Here is a 27107-nt window from a genome sequence, read left to right as displayed (position 1 = left end):
TGTCCATAGTGGCCGTACCAATTTGCAGTCCCATCAGCAGTGTATGAGGGTTCCTATTTCTCCACATCCTCTCTAACATTTGTTATTACTTGTCCAATTGATTATAGCCATTCTAACAGGTATGAGATGATATCTCATTGTGGTTTTGATTTGCATTTCCCTAATAGCTAGCGATGTTGAGCATCTTTTCATACATTTTTTGGCCATTTGTATATCCTTTAGGGAGAAGTGTCTATTCAGGTCCTCTGCCCATTTTTTGATCGGATCATTTGTTTTCTTTGTTGTTATTGAGGCATATGAGTTCTTTGTATATTTTGGATATTAGGCCCTTATCGGAGGCGTTGCTTGTGGTGTGTAGTTTTATGTGTTCTTTTAAAGAAAATCTTCTTAAAAAATGTTATTTTTCTAAAGCTCAAAAGTTCTGATTTTTCCTATTTCGATCTTAAGCCTGCAATTGAGATTTTAAGATTTTAAGCAAAGGTCTTATGTTATTTTTTCCACAAGAGTAATCCTTAATTTCTGCATCCCTTATTGATTAGCCAGTATCTTCCTCCATTGATTTCTAATGCTGTTCTCTCATTTGTCTCTAGTTTTTGATCACAAGTATTCTTAGTCTTCCTGAGCAGATCGCCAAAAGACAGAATATTGTCTGTGCTTGAAATGCTGTCTTACCAGTTAGATTAAAAAAAAAAAAAAAAAAAAAGCCTATGGAATGAGTGATTTTTTTATAAAAAAGGGGCAAGGAGGAAATAAGCGAAGCATGAAGAGCTTAAAAACTGGGACCATGGTACCTGACCAAATCCATAGTTTAAAAATGCTCTATGATGGGAGGTGGGAGAGGTGGGAGTTGCCTGACTCAAAACATCAACGAAGACATAGCTGATACGTCTGCCTAACTCTGAAAATTAACCTGTCTACTGAATCACTACCCAACCCCATGACTGACCTCCTCTGGTCACTGAGGGGCCAAGTCTACTGGATGAGAAAGGCTTCTGACGTGACAGGAGCAAGTGGACATGCAAAAGTAAGCAGAAAGTAAAGCAGGTATGCAGACACACTGGGAGGAAATTCCACCCAGCAAACCATTATTCCCAAACTCCTGTTCCCCTTGCCTAAACTTCTCATTCTTAAATAGATAGACAAACACCTCTGACTGAAAGTCAACAGTTTAATTTCTTGAAAGGTGAAAATGAATTTCTACCTCACATACTCTATCGCTCAGTCCAGTGTCCTGTCCCAAGACCTTGCTCCATGTTCAGCCCCTCGAGCTCATGGTTCTCTCACCTCGCAGAAGAGTGGGGGAGTTAAAAAGGACACAGGAGATTTTCATCTCCCATGTGAAACCAAGCAGGGGGGGCATGAAATCTGGTCAGGTTTCTCTCACTGAGTTTGGAAAAGCCAAACAGCTCTGAGCAGAAGAGTGATTACAGGAATGCAACGTTCATTTCTGCTGTGGGCCCAGGGTTTCCCTGTCTGCAGCGTCTGGGAAGGAAGCACGATGCTTACAGCATTTATATTTTCCATGCTGTGGTGAATTTGGAAACTTCACCCAGCTCAAGACAGAATAAATTTACTCTAGCACAAATCTCTTGATCATTTCTCCTTCAAATGTGGGAAAACAGCACTGAGAATGTGGAAAGTGTAGAGCACATCATAAATCCAGGGACACAGGAACTCAGAAAGCTGCATGAGGCACATAAAGGAAGCACTGTGCTTTAATATTATTTTTCTGTTTAAAATCGACATGTGTGGTTTCGGACAAAGGCCTTTTAGTGTGGAAGAGAGAAGGTTCAGTGTTTCTCTTTTTGAAAAGCAGAGGAGTGTCTGAGAGAGACAGTGAAGAGATGTGCTCTGGGGTATAATCTGAAGGAAACTAAAAATAAAACAACCCGTACTTTCGAATAACTACCCTTAGGAAATAAAACCATGTAGCTGGCTTCCCAGGCCGTGAGTATGTGTCTGCACATGTCAGTGATCTCTGTCTCGGTGTGGTACACTTGAATGGGAACAGGTGTTTGTTGATAAAATCCCCACGTTGGGTCCATATAGGAGGGATTATTAACTATCACTTAAAATGTCTTTGTCCTTGTTGCTCCCTCTCTCCAACACTATTGGAAGAGACTATTGGAGGCCCCAATTTTCTTTAAATATTTTGTTTTACGCAGATTCAGGGGTAGATAGCATGATGGATAAGAGCACGGACTGACCCACATTGCCTGGGTGTGAATCCTTACTCTGCTGCATGTGGTACCACTTGTGTAGTCTTGGGTAAGCTACTTAACTTCTCTGAGCATCAGTTTACTCTTCTGTAAAATGGGGTTGATAATAATGCCTATCTCTTTGGGTTGTAGTGGAGATTAAATTAATTAATATATGACAAGCACTTAGCATAGACTTACTCATAGAGTTATATTACGTTTGCTATTCTTAATCAATGAATCCTCTTGATAGCCTGACCTTGAACACTAACCCTAGGATCTTGGTTTTCTGTATTTAAAAAAAGTGTGGGGGCGGGGGGCACTGCTCCCAATGGACTTTAGCAAAATGATTTGTAAAATATGATGGACTCTCCTTGTCCTCACATGAATCTATTTATTTCTCAACTCTGGCGTCCACTTTTGGGTTTTGCCCACTCGGCATCCAGTGCCTCTTCTATTGATCACAGCACCATGATGCTGCTTTGGAGAATGCCCTTCTGCTTCTAGATACCTACTGCTTGGGCTTCCATCATGGGGCTTAAACACCACCTTCCTGCCACTCGCCCACCTCTCACCAGTGGAAGGGTGGGCCTATGGCCCGAGCTTGGCTCATCTTATTGTCTTTGTTCAGCATTTGCATCTTGAGCAGAGTGAATCAAGGATTAGGGGAAATGGCTGAGGGTGTTTTATCAGGCTGCAGTGCCTCAAGGAGACTGTGCCTTAGTTCCTGCTGCCCAGACCATCAGAGTTGCCCTTATTCTTGTCTCTTTCTTAGTTCCTTTGTTTCATTTTTCCTTTGAATTAATGCAGATTCTTTCAATAAATTCCTTTCTCCCTATATTAGCTGGAATGTGTCTCTCTTTCCTCGTGACCAAAAAACCTAAATAATGCATCTCTTCTTCCCTCCCTTAGATGGCTGTGGTCTTTAAGGAGCTGTACTGATATCATTCTACTGCAAGCACATCAGATTATTGTTGTTGTTGTCATTGTTGCTGTTGCTGTTGATTTGGGAGTTCTAAGTAGCTGGAAAACTAGTTACAAGGAAATAAATACTCCTGTTCCTTTCAGTCAGGCATAAGTTTTTTTAAAGCTGACAGATATCAGGATGCCATGAAGGTCAAAGAAAGATATGCTGGAGAGGCGATGAGCTGCTTGGCACTCTGGCAGAGGTGGGGTTGCAAGAAAACAAGAGCTAGGAGCATGTGGTGGGCAAAAGTGAGCAGAAAGTACTCAGGCAGGTACTGGGTAAGAAGAATTGGTGGAAATGGTAATGCAAAAGCAACTGGAAGGAAGAAGAAGGAAGAGAAGAAAAGGTAGAAAAGATGGATAAGAAGAGGAAAGTGAAGTGTGAAAATGGAAGCAATGGGTCAATTATTAAAACCCAAATATCACTGAGGATGAACTCGGCATTGTTATTTATGTCTCAATGTTCCCAAGGGTCCAAGGGTCCAGATAGGAAGGAGGGTGAGGAAAGCATTTTTGACAGACAGGAAGAATATAAAGGAGAAAGAAAGTGGATTCAAGACAAATCCTCTGGCTTCACACTTTCACTTCGGGTAGCCTTGTAGGTGACTGAAGTGCGGTGGGCAAAAAAATGATGCGACAAGAGAAAGTAGGCAGAGGAAAGAATGTGAAAGAGAAGAAAATGGCAGAAAGAAGAGTGAAGAACCAAAGTAGGAAAAGAAGGATCAGAGGGGCATAAGCACCACAAAGAACCAGATGATGACTGCTCGCACAGTACTTCCTGGCCCATTTCTGAGTGAGGAGCCTCTTTTGGTAGAATGGAGCCTCGCATATTCGTGCCTTAAAGAGAACAAACCTCCCCATTAATGAATGACCAAGGTATTCATAATAATGGCAGTGAAATATTAGCAATGCTTGGTGCAGTGGAGATTTCTAAAGCATTAGCATTTATATTCTGCTTTTATTCTTCTTAGTGCTGTCTAAAACCTTAATGTTTCAGAAAACCCATGGGACCTTTGGATTTTCTCCTGGCCTACCAATAGGTTCTGTCAACTTATCTTGGCACAACATCTGAGACAAGGACCCAAAGTGAAGGTTAGAAGAAAAGCAGCCATGCAGAGAGAAAGAAATACAGCAAGATTAATTAGAGGATGCAGGGCCCACATCCCATTTTCGTAGGAATCGGGTCCAAACAGAGAGGGCCAAATTAGGCCCTAGGGAGGCCAAAGCTGCCAGGAACAGATGTTCTTTTATCCTTTTAGTGTGAACACAAGTCCCCCATGTGGAACGGCGTGAAGCTTGGGCCACGTGGTATATTTCCTAATTGTTAATGATGCACGTGGCATCCACAAATTCACCTTATCATGCCACTGAAACAGTGATGTGAACCATAAGCTTCAGCTTTTTTTCCCAAATGCTTTTCACTGTCTTAAACACCCCCCCACACACACAACACAGCTTCTTTTTGCTGAATCATAATAATAGAATAGAGCTCAAGGTAACATTATCTGCAGCTCCTATGACTCACTTCTAACAATGAGCACAGGAACTAAAACAGAAATTAGATACAGCACAGTCAGGAAATATGCTATATGTAAGAATTTTCACTTTAAAAATATAACACTTGGATGCTAACTCTGTTATTTTTAACCTGGCTTTATTTATCATGGGTTCTTAAGCTGGATGTACAAATAATTTTATTACCAAGAACAAAAATTACCTTTTATTCGTGGAGAACATAAAAGCCATTTTTCCCTTTGAAGGAGAGAAATAATCACCATGTGTTGAAAGGGGATGGGGAGCACAACTACATTCTACAATATGAAAGATAGTCAGAAGGCTACAATTCCTCTGCTTGCCTTCAGCCAGATTTCAAGCAAGTTTTCTCAGAAAGATGCACATCTGTTCCACTCTTAAGATGCCCACAGTACTTTTTCTGGTAATCTGATATTTAATAACCTTTTATTCCCTACTGCTTTTCAAACCTTCAATGTCCTTCACTCTAACCTAAATTTATGCCTCTCATCATATTTTCTTACTATCGTGTCTGTGAAATCAAAATATAATATAGATCTTCATCTAACATTTTATGTAGAAAGAAATAATATTAAGACAAGCATTAAATTCTATTTATAGAACTGTCATCTTTCAACTGACATTTGTTTCATAAATGATTTTTTAAATGTATCATCTTCTTTCTACTTTTTGTAATTACAGAAAGCCAAAATATACAAAAGTAGAGAGAATAGTATAATGAAACCCATATATCCATCACCAAAGTTTAACAATTATCAACTCATGTTTCATTTGTACTCCCACATCCTCTCCCTCCCTATATTACTTTGAAGTAAATCCCATCTGTGATATCATTTCATTAGTAAATATTTCAGTCTCTATTTCTAAAATATAAGGACTCGTTTTTAAAACATAACCATAATAAAATCATCACACCTAAAGGAAAATTAAAAGTAATTTTCTAATTTCATCAAACCTCCGGCCAGCATTTGTAGTGGAGACTGTGCTGCGATGCCCAGCTCTCCCTTCAGGATTGAAGGACTTATTCCTCCAGCTGCCAACCCTCAGCTTTTTAGCCTTTTCCCTCAAGTTCTCACACTTTTCCCTGGAGCAGCCCCCTTCTGGTGATTGGTGAATGCAGGGTTAAATGTCCACACCCCTCGCCCCAATTTAGGACTACTCTGACGAGCCATCCCAGCTTCAATGCTCCCTGTGGGCTTGGCAGAGGACTTGCTGTAACCACATCTCAGCCCAGCATCTCCCTCTGCCCAATCCTGCTGCTTTCCCTTCCGCCACAGGTGTTGATCCCAGGAGCACTCCCTAGTAAATTCCCTGCATGCTTATCTAGTGTCTCAGAGTCTGCTTTCCAGAGAATCAGACCTTCAGTAGCATTCAAATTTCTGTCTGTCTCATAATATTATGAAGGGTCCATATGAACAACAACCAGATAAAGAGATGAATGCGGGGCGTGGCGGGGAGGTGGTGGTGGCGGTGATGCAGAGCTTTCATGCCCTCCCTGGGCATGCCCTCCGCCCAGCCCAAAAGCTCCCTTTGCCTCCTCCATACAGTTTTTACGTTTCATTATGTGGGTATAGTTAACTAAGTCATTAGCCATTGGTGAATGAACTTAATCTCCAGCCACCACAGGATCTCTGTACCAGGAACCAGGGACAAAGACCAAATACATTTATTTTTTATTATACCACAGCTTCCATCCTTTCTTTCTGATAGAATGAGATGTTCTAGGCTCATTTTTGTACTTTGCCTACCCCAAACTTGGATATAGCCATTTCTACAAGGGGCTGAGTTTCATTTTAGTGGGAAATGGTATTTTGAAACCACAATCTGGGCACAAAGGGTGTTCATAGCTAATAAATTAGCTACTGTTTCTAGCTAAGTGGACAAAACTAGAAAAATCTTTTAAGATAAAATTCCTCATGAATTCAATTGATACTCCTAATTTAAATCCAGGAGTAGAGTATTTTCATTTATCCTTGTATCTCCTAAGGCAAGAATCCTAGAGATTTAGAACATCATAGAATGATTCGTTTGTTTCTTCCCATAATAGACACATAACTGTTTCAGGTGAACGATATGATTCTTGAAAAAGAATCATATTTATAAAAAGGTTTTTGTTCTCCTCTCTGCTATGGGTATATCCCACCTAGGGATGTACTGATCGGATTAATGGGTTGAAACAATATAGTTCCTTTCTGCCAACGACTGAATACACTGTCAGGTTAATTTTGTTTCATTTCATCTTTATTGTGTAGGGATTGCTTTTTAATTTAATTTTGTTTTATAATTATATAAAACATTTTTAAAGTTTTAAAGTCAAATAAACAAAACAAGGATATTCAAAGCCTGGTTTCTATACCTTTCTCCTCCACTGATTCTCTCCTATTCCTTATAGATAAAAAATTTTTTAATTAGTTAATCCTCTCAATATTTGTTTTAAAATCTAAATGCATATATACATCTATATGTGTGTATACCAATCATTTCTATAAAAAATTGTATTCATCCTAATTATAATAATTTCTAAGTTACAGAATTTTGTGTTTTGGGACTGTTGCAGCACCTCACCTTAGAAGGAAAAAGAGAGAGAGGGAGAACAGAAGGACATTGGTGTTTTGGGGACATTTATCACGTATCAGACACATTCCCAGTATATTTAATACTCACTATAATTCTCAGAGGTATTCTAATCTCTATTTTATACACAAATAAAATGAGATACAGAGAAGATTGTCCAAGCCTAGCTAATTAGAGACAGAACCAATATTGGAACTTGGATATTTCTCATTTGAAAAGCATGGTCTGTCAAATATGCTCTTACTCGCTAATGTTCCTGACCTAGATTTCTCCCCCTAAAGCTAAAGAATACACTTTAATGTTCATTCTCTCCTTCTCCTCTATTCAGAATATCCTATGGGATAGTGCATTTCATTTCTATTTCTAAGCTTATGGTTTATAGTTTCACATATTTCAAATTTTTCTGTTTATAAATAAAAGACAGAGATGTAATACCAAAAAGATTTGAAAAGCCCTGCTGGCAAGTCAAGAGTGCCATACACTTGAACAGGGGCTTTCAGACTCAGGATGGAGAAAGAATTATGTTGTAAGAAAAATTGTATTTTTTCTTTTTTAAAAAATTCTATTTTTAATTTCAACATTTGAAATCAGTATTTCACAAGATTTTATATTTTCAAGTTGCTACTACTAATATTATTGGTGTCATTTAATGTAAAAAATAAATAAATAAACCAAGATCCCTCCCTGGAGGAATTCTTGGCAGAAACAAGAAGGGTATGCAATGGATATGGGTGGCCCTACATATGAATTAGCTTTTACCTACCTTAGAGGAATACTGCCAAAAACGTTTCCAAATCTATCGATTCCATACATTTGTCTTCAGAGGAGCTTGCTAACAAGCCTTTTTAGATATATAAAGTTTTTTTCCCAGAACTGAGGAAGAGGGCCAGAGTTAAAAATTCTCCCTATTACATAGTAATAGAGACTCAGAGTTTTTAGACGGCACCTCTGGGAAGTGAATGAGACACCTGGGGACCTCAGAGCAGATATGGGGTTGAGGAAATGATCTTGATAAAGGAAGTGTACCTGACTGACATGGAGGCCATGAGGCCTAAGGAAAAGCCATCTCACAGATGCTCTGCTCTGATCCTCCTTCCTGTTCCCCAATTTTCAGCAGCTTTTCTGTACTACGCTTTGGGAATGACAGAGAAGGGCCTGGAGGCAAAGCTGTATCTCGAGAAAGGCAGTCACAGAGGCAAAGCATGAGCAGGGGTTGAGTGTTCACATGATGCAAGGATTAGGAGATACGGGTTCCCTCAGAGATGACAATGTGTACCCATCCCCGCTTCCCACTCTTGCGTGTCCTCAGGAACCTATGGAAAGGTGTAATCTTCCCACAGAAGAACATTCTACATGATACTTTGCTGGAAAGTAGCTCCAGCAAAGTCAGAGAGTGAGGATACTAAGATTTTAATAAAAGCAGAAGGCCTGTGAAAAAGACTGTATCATGGTTCTTAAAAAATTAAGGATTAAAGTTATAATTATCTTTAAGATTATAATGCCTATGACGGAAAACATTTGTTACTTTAAAATTAAAGAGAAAGACCAATAATCATTTTCATAACTAGGAGCTACAACTGAATGCCTACAAAACACTATTGTGAAAAGCTACAAAATTGATCAGTCAAGAGTGACAGTCTCTGCACCACACAAGATTCTGGGATGGGGTGGTGGAAAGAGGTGAAGACATGTAAGAAGCAATTCAAGACAGTACATTTCTTTCTGCTAAGCTCAGGTGCCATGCCACTAAGTACTCAATACTTGGAGATTGAACTAACTCTTTATAAACTGAGTGGACTGAAAAGAGCTCAAGAGAAGACAACTGCTGTCGCTTTCATTCATATTGTCCTCCAAGGAAAGAGCTTGATTCTTTGTGTATATTCCCCTATCAATTGTATTTAGTAAGTACCCACATACATAGGCTACTATACATTTTCTAGATTCTGCGAAGAATAAAATAGATACTTCTTCACCAACTAATGGAGTTGTTAATATGTATATCTTCATTTTTCAGAAATGTTTATCAAGACATATTATTCTAAAAATGCTTTCTTGTGTATTTAAAAAAGTGGAGCTATTGGTTCATAAACAGGTTCTTTCATAATTCTAAGGTTTCCAACAGGAAAAAAATATCTCTTGTTGGTCATGGGGTAGTTGCTGTAACAAATTTTCTATTTTGCTTCATGATAGTTAAATTCATTTCATGACATATATATCTCATTATTTGGCCTCTCTAAGTCATTGGAACCCCTTCTTCAAAGGAACTATTTATTTTTATAAACTATTCTTTAAAATTTTTTCTGAATATAACAAGGATTTTCTTCTTTGTCTACCTAAGTCAAATTCCATTTTTGTCTCCTAGGATTCAATAACTAGGTTAATAGCATGATTTAACATTCAAGGGCTAACTAAATGGCATACTCTCTCATCACAAGAAGTCTTATTTGGCATGAAGATTTGATAAGTATGGCCTCAATATAAGTTTTCTCTCATTAAAAAATAGCCTAAAAGTTTGAAGGGTTGTTTTAAATCATCTAATATCATTGCCATCCAATGAAGAAATCTTGTATGTAATATGGTTGATAATAAATGCTTTTATTTATTTATTCAACCATTCACTTGTTAAACAAATATTTCTTGACCATCTACTATGCTAAGCATCATACAAGTTCCTAGGGTAAGAAACATGTCTTGGATAATGTTATTCTTCTTATATCATCCTTGTTTATTTCCTTGTTGTTCTCTTTATTCTTTTACAGTTAACAGGTATTGAGCGCCTAGTATGTACCAGGCAGTGGGCTTTATACCCAGGAGTCCACGATAAGACAGGTATGGTCCCTAGAGTGTCCCTAGAGGCTGAGACAGGCAAGTTGCGAAGCAAGTAAAATTGTGTAGTAAGTGCCAAGGTACGGGGAAGTACAAACTTATAGAAGGGACGCCCCACCCAGACAAGAAGGATGTGTAAGAATTAATCAGAAAAGGGAAGAGATTTCCAGGAGAGGGGGAAAGTGTGTGTGAAAGCCAAGAGCACAGGGAGAGAAGAGATCATGGTGCTTGAAATGCCGTTGTAAGTTCCATGTAGCTGGAGAGAGAACGTGAATGTGAGGCTTGAGAGGTAAGCTAGGGACAGCTCAAAAAACGCCTAGTAAGGATCGAAGAGCTTTTACTTTGCTCCTTAGCACTTAGGAAGGTATTTTGAAAGAAGAGATTTTGTCTGGTGTGATTCAGAGCTTTGGTGAATAGAGTCCAGGGGTCTCTCTCCTTCTGGTGCCTTAGAGCCTTTGTTCTCAGGGAGCTGGGGGTAACGTGCCCTCTCCCGCCCTCCCCCCTTAGGAAGTGTATCAAAATTGCACTCTGGGTTTTTACACACATGTCATAGTTTGGCCACACACTTCCTCTTTCTCTTCTCTTCTCAGCCATCGATACTGAGAGCATGCCACTTCCCTCGGGGGTCTGGGCAGAGGAACAGATGGACAAATATTGCCATAGGGGCTCTGCGCACTACTGAGGAAGAGAAGCAGTAGAAGAACGTTAAGATATGTATGCACATGCCAGCATGTGTGGGTTTTCAGGCAGAGTTGGAGACTAGGCCAAATTTGTACTTTAAAAAATATCTTTGTTCCTTGGGGCAGGAAAAGCTAGGATGATCAGCCAGAACGCATGTGCAATAATTAACCTAATCGATAGATGATGAGACCTGTATTCAGGTAACGGCTGTAGGAATGAAAAAGGAGGCCATAACGAACAAACATCTCAGTGAATCTGAGAGTGGGAGAAAGGGAGAAACTAAGGAAGATCCTAAGGCTCTGTCTTGGGCTGGTGGAATCCAGTGCTGTGTTGTTCCTGGTAACTTTTTGGTAAGTGCTGCTGCCCCACCCAAGCAGCCAAAGGGTCCCACCTCCTCCTGAAACATGAGAGCCAAAACAGATCACCACCTTCTGAATCACCGTTTCATCACAATATTTAACGAGGAACACATTTTTAAATTTTTTCAAAATAAGTTTTGAGGCTTGCTCACATAAATCCATGTGGGCAATATTCACTTGCATGTCCTGGACTCAATCGCCTTATCGATGAGGCAGTGCAGATCTCTTAAACCACATACGTAGAAAACTAAATAACCATCTTACAACATGAAAGAGAGATCTGCTGTACAATTTAGTGCCTAGGGTAGTTCAGTCAAATTATTACTGGCTCTAATTATCACCCCCATAGCTGTTAAATTCTTTACCTGCAGCAGAGTAGAACTCCAGAGGTGAGAAATTCTTTCTTGCCTTTGAAAAGGCCAAGGAAAAAACCCAAAGGAGTAACATCCAATATGAACCTTAAAAATCAAACCTAAACTGTACATGAAGATGGGGCAGGCAAAGGGAAAAGCACCAGGGAAAATGGAAAATAACTTATTGGAAAGCCAAAAGTCTAATGTTAATTTTATTTAGAAATTACCTCCTACTGTGACTTGGGTGTGTATACTTGAGGACTGTAGCACTGAAAAGCAGTTAACAGTAAAAAGGAGGAAAAAAAAGAGTAAAAAGGAGTTGAAGATAGCCGGTCTCTATAGTACTTTTCACTCATTTATGTTTAATTAAGATATAAAGAGGGAAAGCTGAATTATCAATCAGATACATAGAGAACCATAGCAGATGAGTGAGGAGATGGTAGAGGGAGAAATGATCCTATAGAATGGCACTTAACCAGAGAGAGGAGGCTGCTTTGATTATTACCATTGTCTTTTTTTTTTTTAATTAAATTGGCTGTGGTGACATTGGTTAGCGGACTCTATAAAGGGAGAGAAGACTTTTCCCACCTTTCTGTGAATGATTCATCTTACCAATTATTTCTCCCTTTCCTACCAAACTCATTGTCTGACATTTCCATTAGCACCAATGTCATAGGAGATAATACCATTTTAACAAAGTTAAGAAAATATACAAGGTCAATAGATGACCTGGCTAACTAGAGAGCATTCATTTTCAAGGAATATCACCCATAGTCCAATAGGTGAAATCAGTTTTTAGTGTCAGAGTTCTGACTTCTGTATCCTTTTGCTTTCCATGTCCACTTATGCCTGCGGTAGAATTCAAAAGATAACTGATGAATCAAATTAAACATGAAGAGAACCATTTAAAAGATGTAAAAAAGCAAATCTCTGAGCTCACACACCCAGACTCCTGAAATACAGTAAAGAGATTTCCCAGAAGGTTTTAGCCTAGAACTGAAATGCAGAAAAAAAGAGGAGAAAGAGAAAAATAAAATAAAATGGAAAAAAACTTGAATGCACATTCACAAGGGTAAATATTAATGGTACATGTGATTCAATGAGTCCAAGTCTATATCAAAGATTAAATAATGTTTTAAATGTGTGAATGATTTAATAAGAGCCAAAGCTACACCAGCATGTAACAAATGACCCTTGTTTTCTTGAGTATTTGTATTTCTACAAGGAGTTATTTATATGTATATGTATATATGACCATTTAAAACATCTGTCTAGAGAACAGTATCGGAGAGGATGAGATTAAGGAAATTGACACCCTGCAGAATCTTCTACTGGGAAAGGTGACCCTGTCATATGCTGTGGTAGCAGATTGTCCTTGGCTGCTGTGCTCACTAGTAAAACAGACACAAAGCAGCATCCCCATGCTGATTACCAAAGTCACCTGAGTCTGTGAAATGCAAGTCAATAGGTGCCAATTTAATATTTGGATTTATATTTATGGTTATAATCAGGTCATGTCTTCTTCTTTGTTGATTTTAGAGGGGGAAAAGAGCCCTTATAGCTACTGATTAGCCGTGTCATTAAATTTGTCATAATGATCAAGGTGTCTTCTATAATTCTGTCCCATGGCTTAAAATCCAGAAGCTATGATAATTAACAAAAGTAATTGTATGTTCTTACTTTCATATCTCAAGACTAAATACAATACAACAGATTTTCTGATGCTGAGCTATGAGATGTAACAGAGGGTGATGGCCAGCCCTGCTCTGGCTGCATGTGGGTGACAGCGATGGAGAGCTGCAACACACAGAAAAGCATATGAAAAAGAGAGCTGGGACAGTTCTCAACATGGACTCGCAAGCCATAGGGTTTGGTTCTGCCTTTTATTCACTGTATGGACTTGTAGAAACTGCAAAATCTATCCAAAATTCAGTTTCTTTATTTGTCAAAATTAAGGTAATAACATTTACCTTATTTGGGTTTTGGAAACAATCGAATAAAATATGTAAAAGTCATAATCCCTGAACTGTGGTATAAGCTCAGTATTAGTTATTATTACCATGTCAATAATCATCATCAGAGTCTTCCCAGGGATCTGGCAGGAAACAGGTACAATTTGAGGAGAGTCAAAAAAAGGGACCTTCTACAAAGGCCAACAGGTCAGCATGTAGCGAAAGCATGGAGGACAGTGCAGTACCTCAAGGCTGGTAATGGCTACACTTGTTACCCCTAAGCCCCAAGCCTGAAGTATCACATATTGGGAAGTCTATGTGGAGGGGGCTGCCTAACAGGAGCTGCAATTCCCCTCAAAGAGGAAAGCTGGGAAATAAACACCTCACCTCACTCTCCTCCCTCCCTCTAGTCACCTGCTGGTGATTTCATTGGCCAACATAATGAGACCAGAGAATGCAAAAGCCCTTCTTTGTAAGTCTATACAGTTCAGCCCCCCAGGGCTCAGGCATAGAGAAAGAAGGGTGAAGAGGCAAATAAATAGAAGGTATCAGCACAAATACAGTATCTGTGAGGCTATACTGTTAAACACGCAAAAACAGTCACTGAGTTCCTAAAAAAATGCCTAGCATATGGTAGGTACTTAAGAAATATTTTTTAAGCGGTTAAATAAATAACCCTGTGAATCAGATTCTGATTCCTTTAATATATATCCTACCTTTTCCAGAATATGTAGGACACCTAAATCACTTATCAGGGATCAAGCCATCCTGTAGTTTAAAACTAAGTTTAAACTTTAGTCTGATATAAGTAAGGTCCATCTCAGATGGTCCCCTAAGTCTGGAAGTAGGGTACCTGGAATTAGGAAGAAATGTATTTTCATCCATTTGGAGAGAGGCAGATGATGAATTCTCAGAAAACACACACACCACACATACACACACACACACATACACAATGTTGACAAAGCCTGGGCTATGTTTTCAGCCTCTCAGGCCATAACATGCATGAATGAAGAGTCATCATGGTTACAACACATGAGCAAGTGACTGAAAATCCATTCCCACTCAGCTCACATTTTCCTTTGCCACAACATAAAGGGGGAAGTTGCTGATGATTTCAGAGTCAGTACTGACAGCCAGTCTCACATGAAAAACAACACCCATGTAATGCTGTAGCTAGCTCTGGGGAAGTGATGGAGTAAAAACATCATTCAAGGAGATAAACAAGAAAGGCTGGTTGTACTATTTGGCACAGCTAGGGACTTGAACCAGTTAAAAAACAAATAAAGCCATATGCTTACTTTGAGATGTATTTGAATTCTAAATGTATATTAATCCATGCTTTAAAATATTTTTAAAGCTGTAAAAATGGAGTAAAACTGTGCGTAGGGGGAGAGGGTGGAGATGAAAATGAAATGACAACAACTGACCTTATAAATGGACTGTGCTTCCTGGGAACGTTTGCAGCAGAAAACCTGCAACTCGGGGATGGAGAACTAACTGTCCTTGTCACTCTAACCTCTTCCTCACATCACATGAACCACCTGAAAAATCTCAAACTATGAAAGGACTCTAAATTTTCAGGGGAGAAAAACTGAAAAAAAAAATAATAATTTAGATCTTATCCATAAATCAAACACAAAATCAAATAATCTATATCGATGTAATCTTTTCAAGTAAATGATACAAAAAAAGGGATCATATCTTTGAATTTCCCCAATCTCTATGCTTTAAAGATAAAAAATGGTTAACATTGTGTTATTCTATAGCACAATGCCTATTCGATTTGGAAAGGCTCTCTCTTGCTCTAATATTTTTTAATCATTTCCAACACCATTATCCAGACCTCTTGTGACTACACACTCCTTGAGAAGAGAAGGAAAATGAACACTGTCACTATTGCCTACTTACTGGTCATCTTCACATTCATCTAAAACACTTCCTTGGAAAACTCTTAATAAAAAAATAAAGATTTCACACTAATATTTTAATAAGAGATCAAACTTATTTTTACAATAGACTTCTAATTTTACAATAGTTCTAGATTTTCAGAAAAGTTGCCAAGATGGTACAGAGGGTTGGTTCCCTTAGATCCTGTGACCAGTGTTCCCGTAAAGATCTTACGTGTGATAGATTTGTCACGACTAATGAACCAGTGAGTGCTGATACATTACTGTGAACTAAAGCCTACGCTTTATTTAGATTTTAAGACATTTTTAAAAAGAACTTTTCCTACTGAGAACAGGGTATTATAACTCCAGGGGGAAATATTTCACACTAATATGTATGGATTTGACCTCAACTGTTCCTATTATCTGATGCATTGTACAACTAATTCAGAACATCTCAGGGACAGTGGACCAGCAGACAGAACACCTGTCTGGAGAAATGTGTTCACAGAAAAATGTGTTTTGCCTTAACTATCCCTTAGCAAAACCACTAAAACTTTCTTTGAACCTAAGTTTTATTTCTTAGGAAATGAAAAAATTGAACTAGATGGTCTCTGAAACTGCTTCCAACTTCGAAGGCTATGATTCTGACATACCTGAAAACATTTTAACATTTTCATAGCAAAGGTTTAGAATTTGGCGTTGGAGGATTGTAATTCTGGCTTTGTCATCAGCTTCTAAATTAGCTTTTGGATTTTTCAATTTCCAAATTTGCCTAGAAACTAATAGTATCAACAACTATGTTAAGAAGTATCATGTGCATAAACATCTACGTTTAAAGAACGGGGCTAAAATTTATGCAATTTACAATAGCACCAATAGCACAGAACACTAGGGATTCTCATTCACCATTGACCTGAACATTGTCTCATTCTCTTAAGGTCTTCTGAAGATTTTTTATGTCATTTCTTTTCTTTTCATAACTAACTCAGAAAAAGCTCTGATTTTATTTTTCTTTAAACTAGAAAAATAGACTGTAAATTTTAATAAATAGGTTAAATTATCGAGCATTGATAAAACAGTGCTAAAATATCACACCAGAATTTTACATACAATGTAAATTTACATACAACTTTTTAATGCTTGACTATGGACAAAATACCCATATCTTATTGATTCAAGAGTGAAGGTTATTATAAAGATAAGGCATATTCAGCATGCCCGAAATTTTTAAAATAAAAATAAAATATCAGATTAAATCATTTCCAAAACTGGAAAACTTAAGGGCAAAAGAGGAAAAAGAACATTTTCATTAATTTGAAGAAAAGAAAGATATATTCTGTTTTCATAAGAAATTGAAAGAGTATGTTTATGGACGTAGGGGTTATATAGGAAGAACACAATTTCTCTGTCAAAAATAAAGTACTAGCTTGTGACAGTTGAAAGAGAAAATGTCCAGCTCTTTCAAGGCTTCTCCTGTGTCCTTGAAGGAAAGTATGCATTTGTGAACATGTAAGTGGCTTTCATTGGCTGTGGAAACTACTTTTTCTTTGAGTAGGTTCTTGAAGCCTCCCCATCCTCAAAAAAAATTGTATGCATATATAACTTTTGCTCATGAACACACTTAACCATATACCTAACCTCACAGCATAGCCTGGTAGAGTGTCCAGCACAAGAATAGTGCTTTCATTACCTTTTTCCACCTTTCATATTCGTCATTTAATTTGTGATGCAAACGCTAGCAAAAATTGGGCTCTGTGCCTCTCAGTTTTCATGATATGTGTACTTATCTCTCTTTACCAGTATATATCTTCATATTTATCTATGAAGATTTCCACAGAAATCTCTTAGAGGAAAAACAAAGAATTCACTACTGTATTTCGATATGGCACCAAGACTTACTTTTTAAAAGAAGTTCTTCCTCTAGAAACAAGGCATAACTTTGAAACAAATACTAAATATTTTATTTACTTATAACAATTATTATTTAACTTGTAGCATAGAAGCTGCAGGTAAAACAATTGCAAAGTAATAAGTTCTATCCTGAATTAAATTTCCCTAGAGTTTGAAACACTATACATGAGGTCATATTCAAGGGATATGTGGAGATAAACAAATCTGGGAAGGGGTATAAATTGGTACAAATAGGAAGAATAGAAAAAATAAGTTAGAATCTAAAACCAAGTAGATGAATGGTATCTCACTTAACAGACGAAAAATAGCCAAACCCTAAATGAGCAGTGTGGAAAGCTGAAAAAAACAAACCACCAAGACAAATTGTAACATTTACGACAAAAAATTCATTTCCTTTACAAATGGACCTTACAAATTAAAGAAAAAGAAGAAAAAGAAAAGAAACAGTAAACAACCTAATATAAAAATGGGTAAAGAAAACCAGATAGTTCATTAAAGAAGTTATAAAAGGACCAAAAAAGAACAAAAGAATGCCCAACCATAATTATAATTACAAGATACAAATCAAATTTACAAAATACAATTTTTTGTCCAACAAATTGGCAAATATTAAACATTTGATGAGCTCCAATATTGGCAGCAGTTTAAAGAAACTGACACTCTCACATACTACTGACTGAGTATAAACTGATGCAATGTTTTGGAGGGTGGTTTGGCAACATAAATAAAAATTTTATATGCGTTTATTCTATGAGTCAGCAATTCTACTTCTAGGAATTTACCCTAAGACAGCTGTCACACAAAGGCTTAAAAATATACATGCAAAGATGTTCAGAGAAAATAGTAAGAACAAAACTATAAAACAACACGAATGTTATATAGTATGCTATACTCATATAATTAAATATTTTGTACTCTTTAATTTTTATGTATATCTCTATATATGGCTATACAAAAATAAAGATGTCTAAGCTGTATATTAACTGAATAAAGCAAGTTACAGAACAATGCATATAGTATTGTCCATAGTAAGTGAAAAAAACTACACACACACACACACACACACACACACACACACACACACATACACACACAACTTAGCCATCAGGGCTGGCACAGGTAGAGGTAGAGATAAAAGGTAAGCACTCACAATTTCTCTCTTGATAAACAAGAGACGATTTGCTCTTATTTCGTATTGAAATGCTATATTGCCTCTTTGCTCAGTTGCCGGGAAACTTAAAACGAACCTTAATGCACAAAATAGAATGGTTGTTCCTTCCTCCCACTTAACTTCTTATTCTCTACCACCTTTTCAAATTGCTCGACTTTTATTCCTTTATCATTCTTTTAATTCTGATTCGTGCCAAATCCTTTTGAAAAATAGAAATAGGAAGATAAATCTAAACAAAATTTTACTTGTAGAGAAAAAAGTATCTCTTTCATGGAGAAATATTCTACATTATTTAGGTCATCGTTGCTAAAGATCTTTTTGTAACTAACATGCTTTCCTTAACTAGATTTTAGGAATAAGTAGCTTTTAAAATTCGTTCTTTTATTCATTCATGCATGCATTCAAAAAACATTGTTGACCTATAAAAATCCCAATGATATTTTTTTAAACAAATGGGAAAATCATCTTAAAATTCATGTGGAATCTCAAGGGACCTCAAATAGCCAAAGCAATATTGAAAAAGAAGAAACTTAGAGGTCTTATATTTCCTGATTTCAAAATTTACTACAAAGTTACAGAAATCAAAACAGTGTGGTATTGGCATAAACAGATATATAAACGAATTGAATAATGATTCCAAAAATAAACCCTCATATATATGGTCAAATGATTTTGGCAAGAGTACAATGGGGAAAGGATAGTGGTACTAGGAAAACTGGATATCCATACACAAAAGAATGAAATTCGACCCTTACCTTACACCATATACCAAAAATTAAGTCAAAATACATACTCTAAAAGTAAGTCTAAATGGATCAAAGACCTAAATGTAAGACATAACACTCAGGAAAACACAGGGGAAAAGTTGAATTTGGCAGTGATTTCCTGGATATGACACCAAATGTACAGATAACAAAAACAAATAGGTAAATTGAATTATATCAAAATAAAAACTTATGTGCATCAAAAAACACTATCAATAGAGTGAAAAGGCAACCCATGGAATGGGAGAAAATATTTGCAAATCACATATTTGATAAGGGATTAATATCCAGACTATATATACATATGTATATATTTATTAATTTATATCCAGTATTTTTATATATGTATTTTACATATGTTCTGGACATATGTATTATATATTATAATATATATACATATATACTCCTACAACACAATGACAAAAATTTTTTTTAAATGGGCAAAGGATTTGAATAGACATGTCTCCAATGAGCATATTCCCAAAAGAATTAATCCTACAACACAATGACAAAATTTTTTTTAAATAGGCAAAGGATTTGAATAGATATGTCTCCAATGAGTATATTCCCAAAAGAATTGAAAGCATAGACTCAACCAGATATTTGTACACTCATGTTCATAGCAGCATTACTCACAATAGCCAAAAGGGGGAAGCAAACCAAGTGTCCGCTGACAGATGAATGGATAAACAAAATGCGGTACATAAACACAATGACATACGTATTATTCACCTTTAAAAGGAAAGACATTCTGATCCATGTTACAACATGGATGAACCTTGAGGATGTTATGTTAAGGAAAATAAGCCAGTCACAAAAGGAGAAATCCTGTGTGATTCTTAGAGTATGAGCCTTATATGAGGTACCTAGAGTAGTCAAATTCAGAGAGACAGAAAGTAGAATGATGGCTGTCAAGGCTGGGGGAAAAAGAGATTGGGGAGTTATTTAGTGGGCATGAAGGTTCAGTTTAGCAAGATAAAAAAATAAGTTCTGTGAATGGATAATGGGGATGGATGCAGAACGATGTAAATGTACTTAATGCTACTTATGTATACTCGAAATGTATATTTCAACATATACTTGAAAATGGTTAAAACAGTAAATATTATGTTATACATATTTTACCACAATTTTAAAAATACAAATTTTTGAGTAAGCAAACATTCCCAGCCCTGCACAAGACTCTAGGAAACACAGACTACTTCAGATAACTCATTATATGGTAAGAGAGAGTAAAAAACTAAATTATCACAAAACAAGAGGCACCACAATGGAGGTATTTACAAATATTTTGGTAGCCCAGGACAGAGACAGGGAGTCAAGGATGGGGTGCCTTATGTGAATTTTGTTTTACAAAACTAGCTATGACCTGAATGTATTCAATGATTCATTCAAAAAATACTTACTGAGCAACTACTTTCAGTCAGACACCCTTGCATGGAAATTACATTTCCTGTGAGAAATATAACCAAGAGCCAGATCTGCCCTGTGGACCAGCGATTTCACTCCTTCTCCAGATCAGGAAACAATAAAAGATATTTCAGAATCTAAATCAAAGCCATTTGCCATGAGAACCCTTGGAGGTAGGAGCAAGCTTCAGAATTTCTTTTGGCAACACTAGTTGCCTAGATTTTAAGATCCAAGAAATAAAACTGACTGCACTTTAACTTATAAACTTTTCTTCACCTAAGAACAAAGTCAACTTATTTTCTTCGAAGTTCATCTTTTCTACAACAAATCAGTCAGCATTACAAACCAGTTTCTTACTCATTAATGTGCATTCAAGGCATCTGGGGTTCTTAACAACTTGCAACTGCTGATTCAGTGGGTCTGGAGCAGGACCTGTTCTGCTTTTCTAATAAGCTCCCAGGCGAGGCCAAAGCTGCTGGTGCCTGGACCAACTTTGAGCAGCAAGGTCATGGATAACAACTGCTAATAATATGCATCCCCTCCCATCTCTGCAATCACAGCTCCAAAAATGTCTGCTCTTTGGTGCTGATTAAAACTGATGTTGCTCTGCCCAACGCTAAGTACAAAATTTTACAGCTTTTGTCAAAGTAAAAATGTTTCCAGAAAAGAAAAAAATATATATTTTAAGTTTGGATTAACCTCTACTTCTAATTATAGGGCTTTCATAAAGAAAGCCAGAGGGTAGGATTAATTTTAAGTTCATCAAGTACTTTCACTCGAGGAAAATTAAGGGCTGCCTGAGTTTGACAGGTACTTAATTGCACTGTAACAGAAGGAGGGCTCGATTTTTCCCCAGTCCATTACAATTAAATCCTTGCATAGTCTTCAGTTTGTGAAAGGTCACACGAGGAAGCTAATTTTTCAATATTGGACTTTTTTTCTTTTCAACTTAAGAAAATGAATGAAATTGTTTGGAAACAAACATCAGCACCACCCCCGAAAGGAGAAAATCTGTACACAGGTGCAAACTGGGACTGCTTTTTAACTCCAATAACTATAATAAAAACTCTGCATAATTTGCCATTTTTTGTTTGCCCCAACTTGTTAAATGAGCACAGATTATTAAATCTTAACAAATTGATCTACCCTTGTCAAATCCCACATCGTGCAGCACCCGACCTTCCCAGAAAGAGATGACTCTTTCCTGGAAATTTAGCAATTTCAAGAAAATGTGATACATTCCAAGACCACATCAATACTTCTAGGAATCAAAGACTATCTGTAATACATAATTTTAGTTGTTTTTTTATTATAACTTTTAAAATCTTTGCATCAAGAATTGCAGTGAGTAAAACTGCATTCACGATTTTGCTCCTGCGAGCTACAAAAAGATCATTAACTATTGTACTTATTTTTTCCATTTTGAGGGGTGAACCAGAAATTCAGAGGCTAATTCTCTATCATTAAGTTGTACTTTTTCTTCCATTATTTCATAATATTTTGGTCGAGCTGTCATCAGAAGAGACGTCCAATCTGACATAGGTTTAAATTCAGGCCTGTAGATGTAGCTGAGATCAAGGTATCAAGATTCCGCGAGTGGCATTGATCCAGTCTCACATTTTCCCCTAAAACAAACCTAGTTCCAGAAAAGCCCACAAGATATGTAGCAAATTCCTCTGTGACCACAGATCTTCTCACTAACTCTTCTTGTTAATCCTTGAAAACTCTTTGGATGGCCAACAGGCAGAGATAGCACATGTACTCGCCCAGCTGGCAAATAGATGACTTATAATTGTGATACTCTCTTATTTCTTTCTGTGACTTTAATTGAAGTAGTACTTTTATTGAAGTCTGCCATTTCTTTCTGACCAGCCATGCAAATAATTATATTGTCCAGGATATTAAAGGAAACAGGCCAACCCAAAAGAAAATCAGGCAGAGGCTTAAAGGAATCCGACCATGATTCTAAACACAATAACCTCTGCCTCGTCTCTGGCTGCCTTTCTCTTAGGTCTCTTAGGTTTTTGTGAGAATCTGTCTTCCAGGTTTATAATGACCCAAGAAAAAAGCAGAACAGGCAGAATAAGTGGCACAATGAAAACAGGATGGAGCAAATTATCTTTAGTGACCCACAGTGTGAATGGGCTATGGTGTGTAACCCTGATTAGCCCTTGAGGGGACCAAAAGTTTCCCATGAAAAGACCCCTTATCTACCTCTTCTTCCCACTGGCTCTCTAAAGTGCCAGGTGTCAGGGCCTGGCATTATGGCATCACTCAATAGTAGTTTCTAACTTGCTTTTGCTTAGGGACACCCTAAGAGCCACTTTCTTCTGGAAGGAAACTCGGCTGCTGACAGCCTCTTCTCCAACAGTCATGCAGCAGATGAAGAGCCTACTCAAGAGCCTCAGGGTAGAGCTTACCTGGAAGATCCCTCTTCTCACATATGCACAGTCACTCAAAAACAGAAGTCTCTTTCTTAATTTACTCATGAAAACTGGAAAGTACAGTCTTGAGCTCCATTTCCCCAACTGTTTAATACCCTTTTCTTAATTTGCCACTTTTCTCTCCATAGCTATAGAAATATTCAGAAATATTATCCACCTCTCTCTTAAAAGTCCACATTTTTCAAATGACGAGTAGGATCTAGCTGTACACATCCTCCCTCTTCCATCAATCTAATAAAAGTTATGACTCAACAAAGGATCTCTTCCTGGCATTGAAAATTCCTTAGTTACATTAACGATACTAGTGAAAGGAATTAACAGTTTTCTTATTTACAAAGAATAGCCTAAAAGGTAGAGACTACCCTCCCTAGCACAAAAAGAGGGATTTTTCCATTTAAAGGTTATTTTCTTGAGTAGTTTAACTACGCATTAAATCCAGACCTTCCAGAGACTCCCAAGGCCCCCTCCTTCACTGTTGCTGTTCAGAGCTTTGCGTCAGTCACTGCGGTCCTCCTACTGGCACAAGAGACTCAGACCTCGGCTTTCTCCCAAGCCTGTCAACACTGCTCCCCATAACTGCCAGAGAAACCATATGCTCTCTCCACGCCCTCCCCTTGGGGCCAAGCTCATTATCTCCCCAACCTACCCACAGCAGCGTGGAGCAGGAAAGCAGAGCAAGCTTGGGGCCTGAGTTTGGGTTGTTCCTATTTTTCTATTGAATCGCCATCAAGAGAGATGAAGGGGAGGGGAGGAGAGAGGAGGAGGTAGGAAAGAGAGATGGACAGAAAACAAGATAGGGGAGAGACAGAAAGAGAGAAGTTGTATTTGAAGAACACTTTGCAAAAAGGCATACAGACTGCCATGAATGAGATTTAACTCATTCGTAATTCAGTTATTTGATTAGATCAATTTGGTTCTACACTTTGGTGTTAGAAATGCCCAGGGAATGTCTCCTAATTCCAAAAGTATTACTCTCAAAGTAATTTATATGCGTTGGTGTTAAACAGCCTTTTAAGACATTGTGACTGCCTTATCAATATCTTCACCTCGGAGGGAAAAACTTCATATAAGAAATATTTTTTCTAAAATGTGTTATTCAAAGGTAAAGTAATTTTCTAAATTAAAGAAAAAATGTTACCTGGACATAATGGTGCCAGAGTTTTAAAAATCATTCTGATTTTCCTATTTAAAAAAAAAAAAAAAGAGTTCTGCATAATTTTTTTTCTCAACCAGGTCATTACTGACTTAAACATGACATTCGGCTCAGATCCAGAAAGCAGGTTTTCACAGGAACCAAACTCCATCTGAAGAACTATTGAATATCTATCTACTCATCTAAGTCACTTTTATTTTTATTAAAATGCATACTTAGTTGTAGTCCCTAGCTATCAAAATTTAATTTTGAAAAGAGATATTTATACGTGTACTAAAGGACAAAATTGGAGGTTCAAAATTATTTTTATGAGAGAATAATCACATAAAAGTCTGGATGTCTGACCAGACTACCACTTTGGGATTTGACCTGGACTAATATTTCCACCCCCTACTCCTCATCATCTATCCCACTCAACACTTCATACACTGAGAAGTCCTATAAAAAAAAAAAAAATGCCGCGTTAAACGAACTTTTCTAAAATGCCAAAAGACCACAAACTCTATCTGGTTGGCCTTTCTCTTCCCTATACTAGCTTGGATTCATTAGGAAGAGATGCCAGAAATCGCATTCCTACAGGATTTTCAGTACAGAAACCACAAGAATGCTCTTTCTCATGGTATGGCAACTGTGCAACAATATGGCGTCATCTGGAAAATTACAGTCTTGGAGACAAATATTTTTCCCTTCTTCGATGATTTAAAATAGACAGGGTGTCGCCCAGAAATTATGCTTTCCTTTCCCCAAGATGGAGGGCTCTCTTGGAAAGCTCCCCCTTGGGGCAACAACCTTTGCAGCTAGAACCCCTGAAAGACAAACCTTCACAAACAAAACTTTTTGGACAGTCCTCCAGGAATTTTGGAAACTACTCAAAGCATCTCCACATTGTATAATATTAAATAAAAAATTTTATGTTGACCTGACATGATAGCAATTTATACTTATAATGAACTTTCCATAGATCTCAAATTTACATATTATGAGAAGTATCAACATTATTATGGCAGTTATTTTTTTGCAACATTTACTTTGGATACACTCTGCACACAAAAAAATAAATAATAATTCACAAAGAAATAGTAATCTAATTAGGAGACATTATACACAGAGCATTTTTAAGAATTAAGAACATAAGAAAAAAATTTCCAGAAGTGTAAATAGTAGGTTCCATAAAGGCATGTCTGCTGATGCATAGCTGTAATCCCCACACTTACTTGGGTTCGACTTATAATAATACTCGATTAAAGGGACAGAAAAAAAGAGAAGGAGGCAGAGGGAAAGGCAAAGAAAGAATAAAGGGCATAAGGTGGCTGAGCTCAACATAGTAGCAAATGAAACTTATTAGAAAAATATCTCATTCGTTTGCCTTCAATGCATTCTCCTCACTGAAATGGGGGCTGTTTCTCACAGTGATGGAAAATAAGGCTGTGGACTCTCAGGAAACCCACCACTCATCCAGGCTCCCACTCTCAGGGCTGTTTCTGTTTCTGTTTCTTCCTACACAGCATGGAATCGCCTCGAAATTATTTGCAATTTCTTAAAGACTGCACATGAATATCCTGGCTCTTGATCTCCAGAGTTCTCTCTGATTTGATTGTATTTACATGGGTTAGACAAAGTCATTAATGTTTAAAAGGCCATCAATAAGGAAAAAATAACCCAAAGCGGAGGTGTTTCTGTTTCGTTTTAGAAAAGAGAGATTCTTACTTCTTCTAAAAGTGTGAGAGTTCATGAGAAGGGATTTATTTCTAATTTTTAGCTTCCGAGCTACCACTTGCTTCCTGTATTTCTTGGAACCCTCTAATCTCAAGCCCCAATGGCCGAGGATTTATTGAGCTCCCACAAACAAGAGTACAGAAGCCAAAATGATTGGAACAAGTGCAACACTAGCTTACCCACAAGGAAAGACAAGTGATCATACAGATAAGCCATTTGTACCCAGTAGCTCTGTAATACCACACCCACACCCACCCACGTACACACCCACACACACACACAAAAGCCTCTCAGACTTCAGATGGCCTCTCCATATGGAAATCACCTCTTTGTCTTCAGAGTCAATACTCCCTCTTGGCAGTCTCCTCAAACACCATCTGAAATCTCTGGAGAATGATAAGATGAACAGTTCCAGAATGGCATCACGTCAAGCTTTTACCTTGACATTCACCGAGAGGAAAAAGGAAGCTGTTTAATGACTGACAACCAAAAACAATCAAGTAAGCTAAAACATATTTTCTGGCAAAATTTGCCTTCAACAAAGCAGTCAAAGGATGATAACAGGGTGTGGAGAGATGGAATCAGCAGTTAAGTGGATATCCGTCTGTCACTTAGCCTTCATTACATAGCATTAGAGACCAGCGTTTGGCCAGCTCGGCACTCTGTCTTCCCACATCATCCCACTGGCAAGATGCTTCCCCAAGGCCCATGGCCTCCAGCCACACCACTTTGGCCTGCGGTTCCCATCACATCTTACAAACTGTAAAGGGGCCGGACAGTATTTGGATGAGATCAGGGGTCAATTTGGACTGGATTCAGGCCTGGTTCAACAAAGTTTTGCAAAACCTTTTCCTCCACTCCTTCTCTTATTTCTTTACCTTTCTGGTCTTTGTATTTTGAGCAGCCCTTTTCCTCCCTCAGATCCAGATAGCTTCTGTTTTCCTAAATTCTTCTCGCCCTTACCATATCCCAAAGTCTTCTTTCCTCTGTCTTTTCAATGTTTCTTCTCCTGCTGCACTTATATTTCTTTAAAACCAACATGAATTGGCTGCAAGCAAAAGAAACAGATGCAACTAACAGAATCATAAATCACTAACTTGTAGAGTAAGATCCTTCCCAATACAGGAAACCATCTCTCAGTTAGTTTCAGAGAAGAAGATAGAGAGGAAGGCTTTATTTCATTGAAATGTCCTGTTTCCTAACA

This window comes from Pteropus alecto, unplaced genomic scaffold (genome assembly GCF_000325575.1).
Source record: "Pteropus alecto unplaced genomic scaffold, ASM32557v1 scaffold103, whole genome shotgun sequence".
Lineage (NCBI taxonomy): Eukaryota > Metazoa > Chordata > Mammalia > Chiroptera > Pteropodidae > Pteropus > Pteropus alecto.
The sequence above is the reverse complement of the archived record's forward strand: the minus strand, read 5'-3'. Positions refer to the sequence as shown.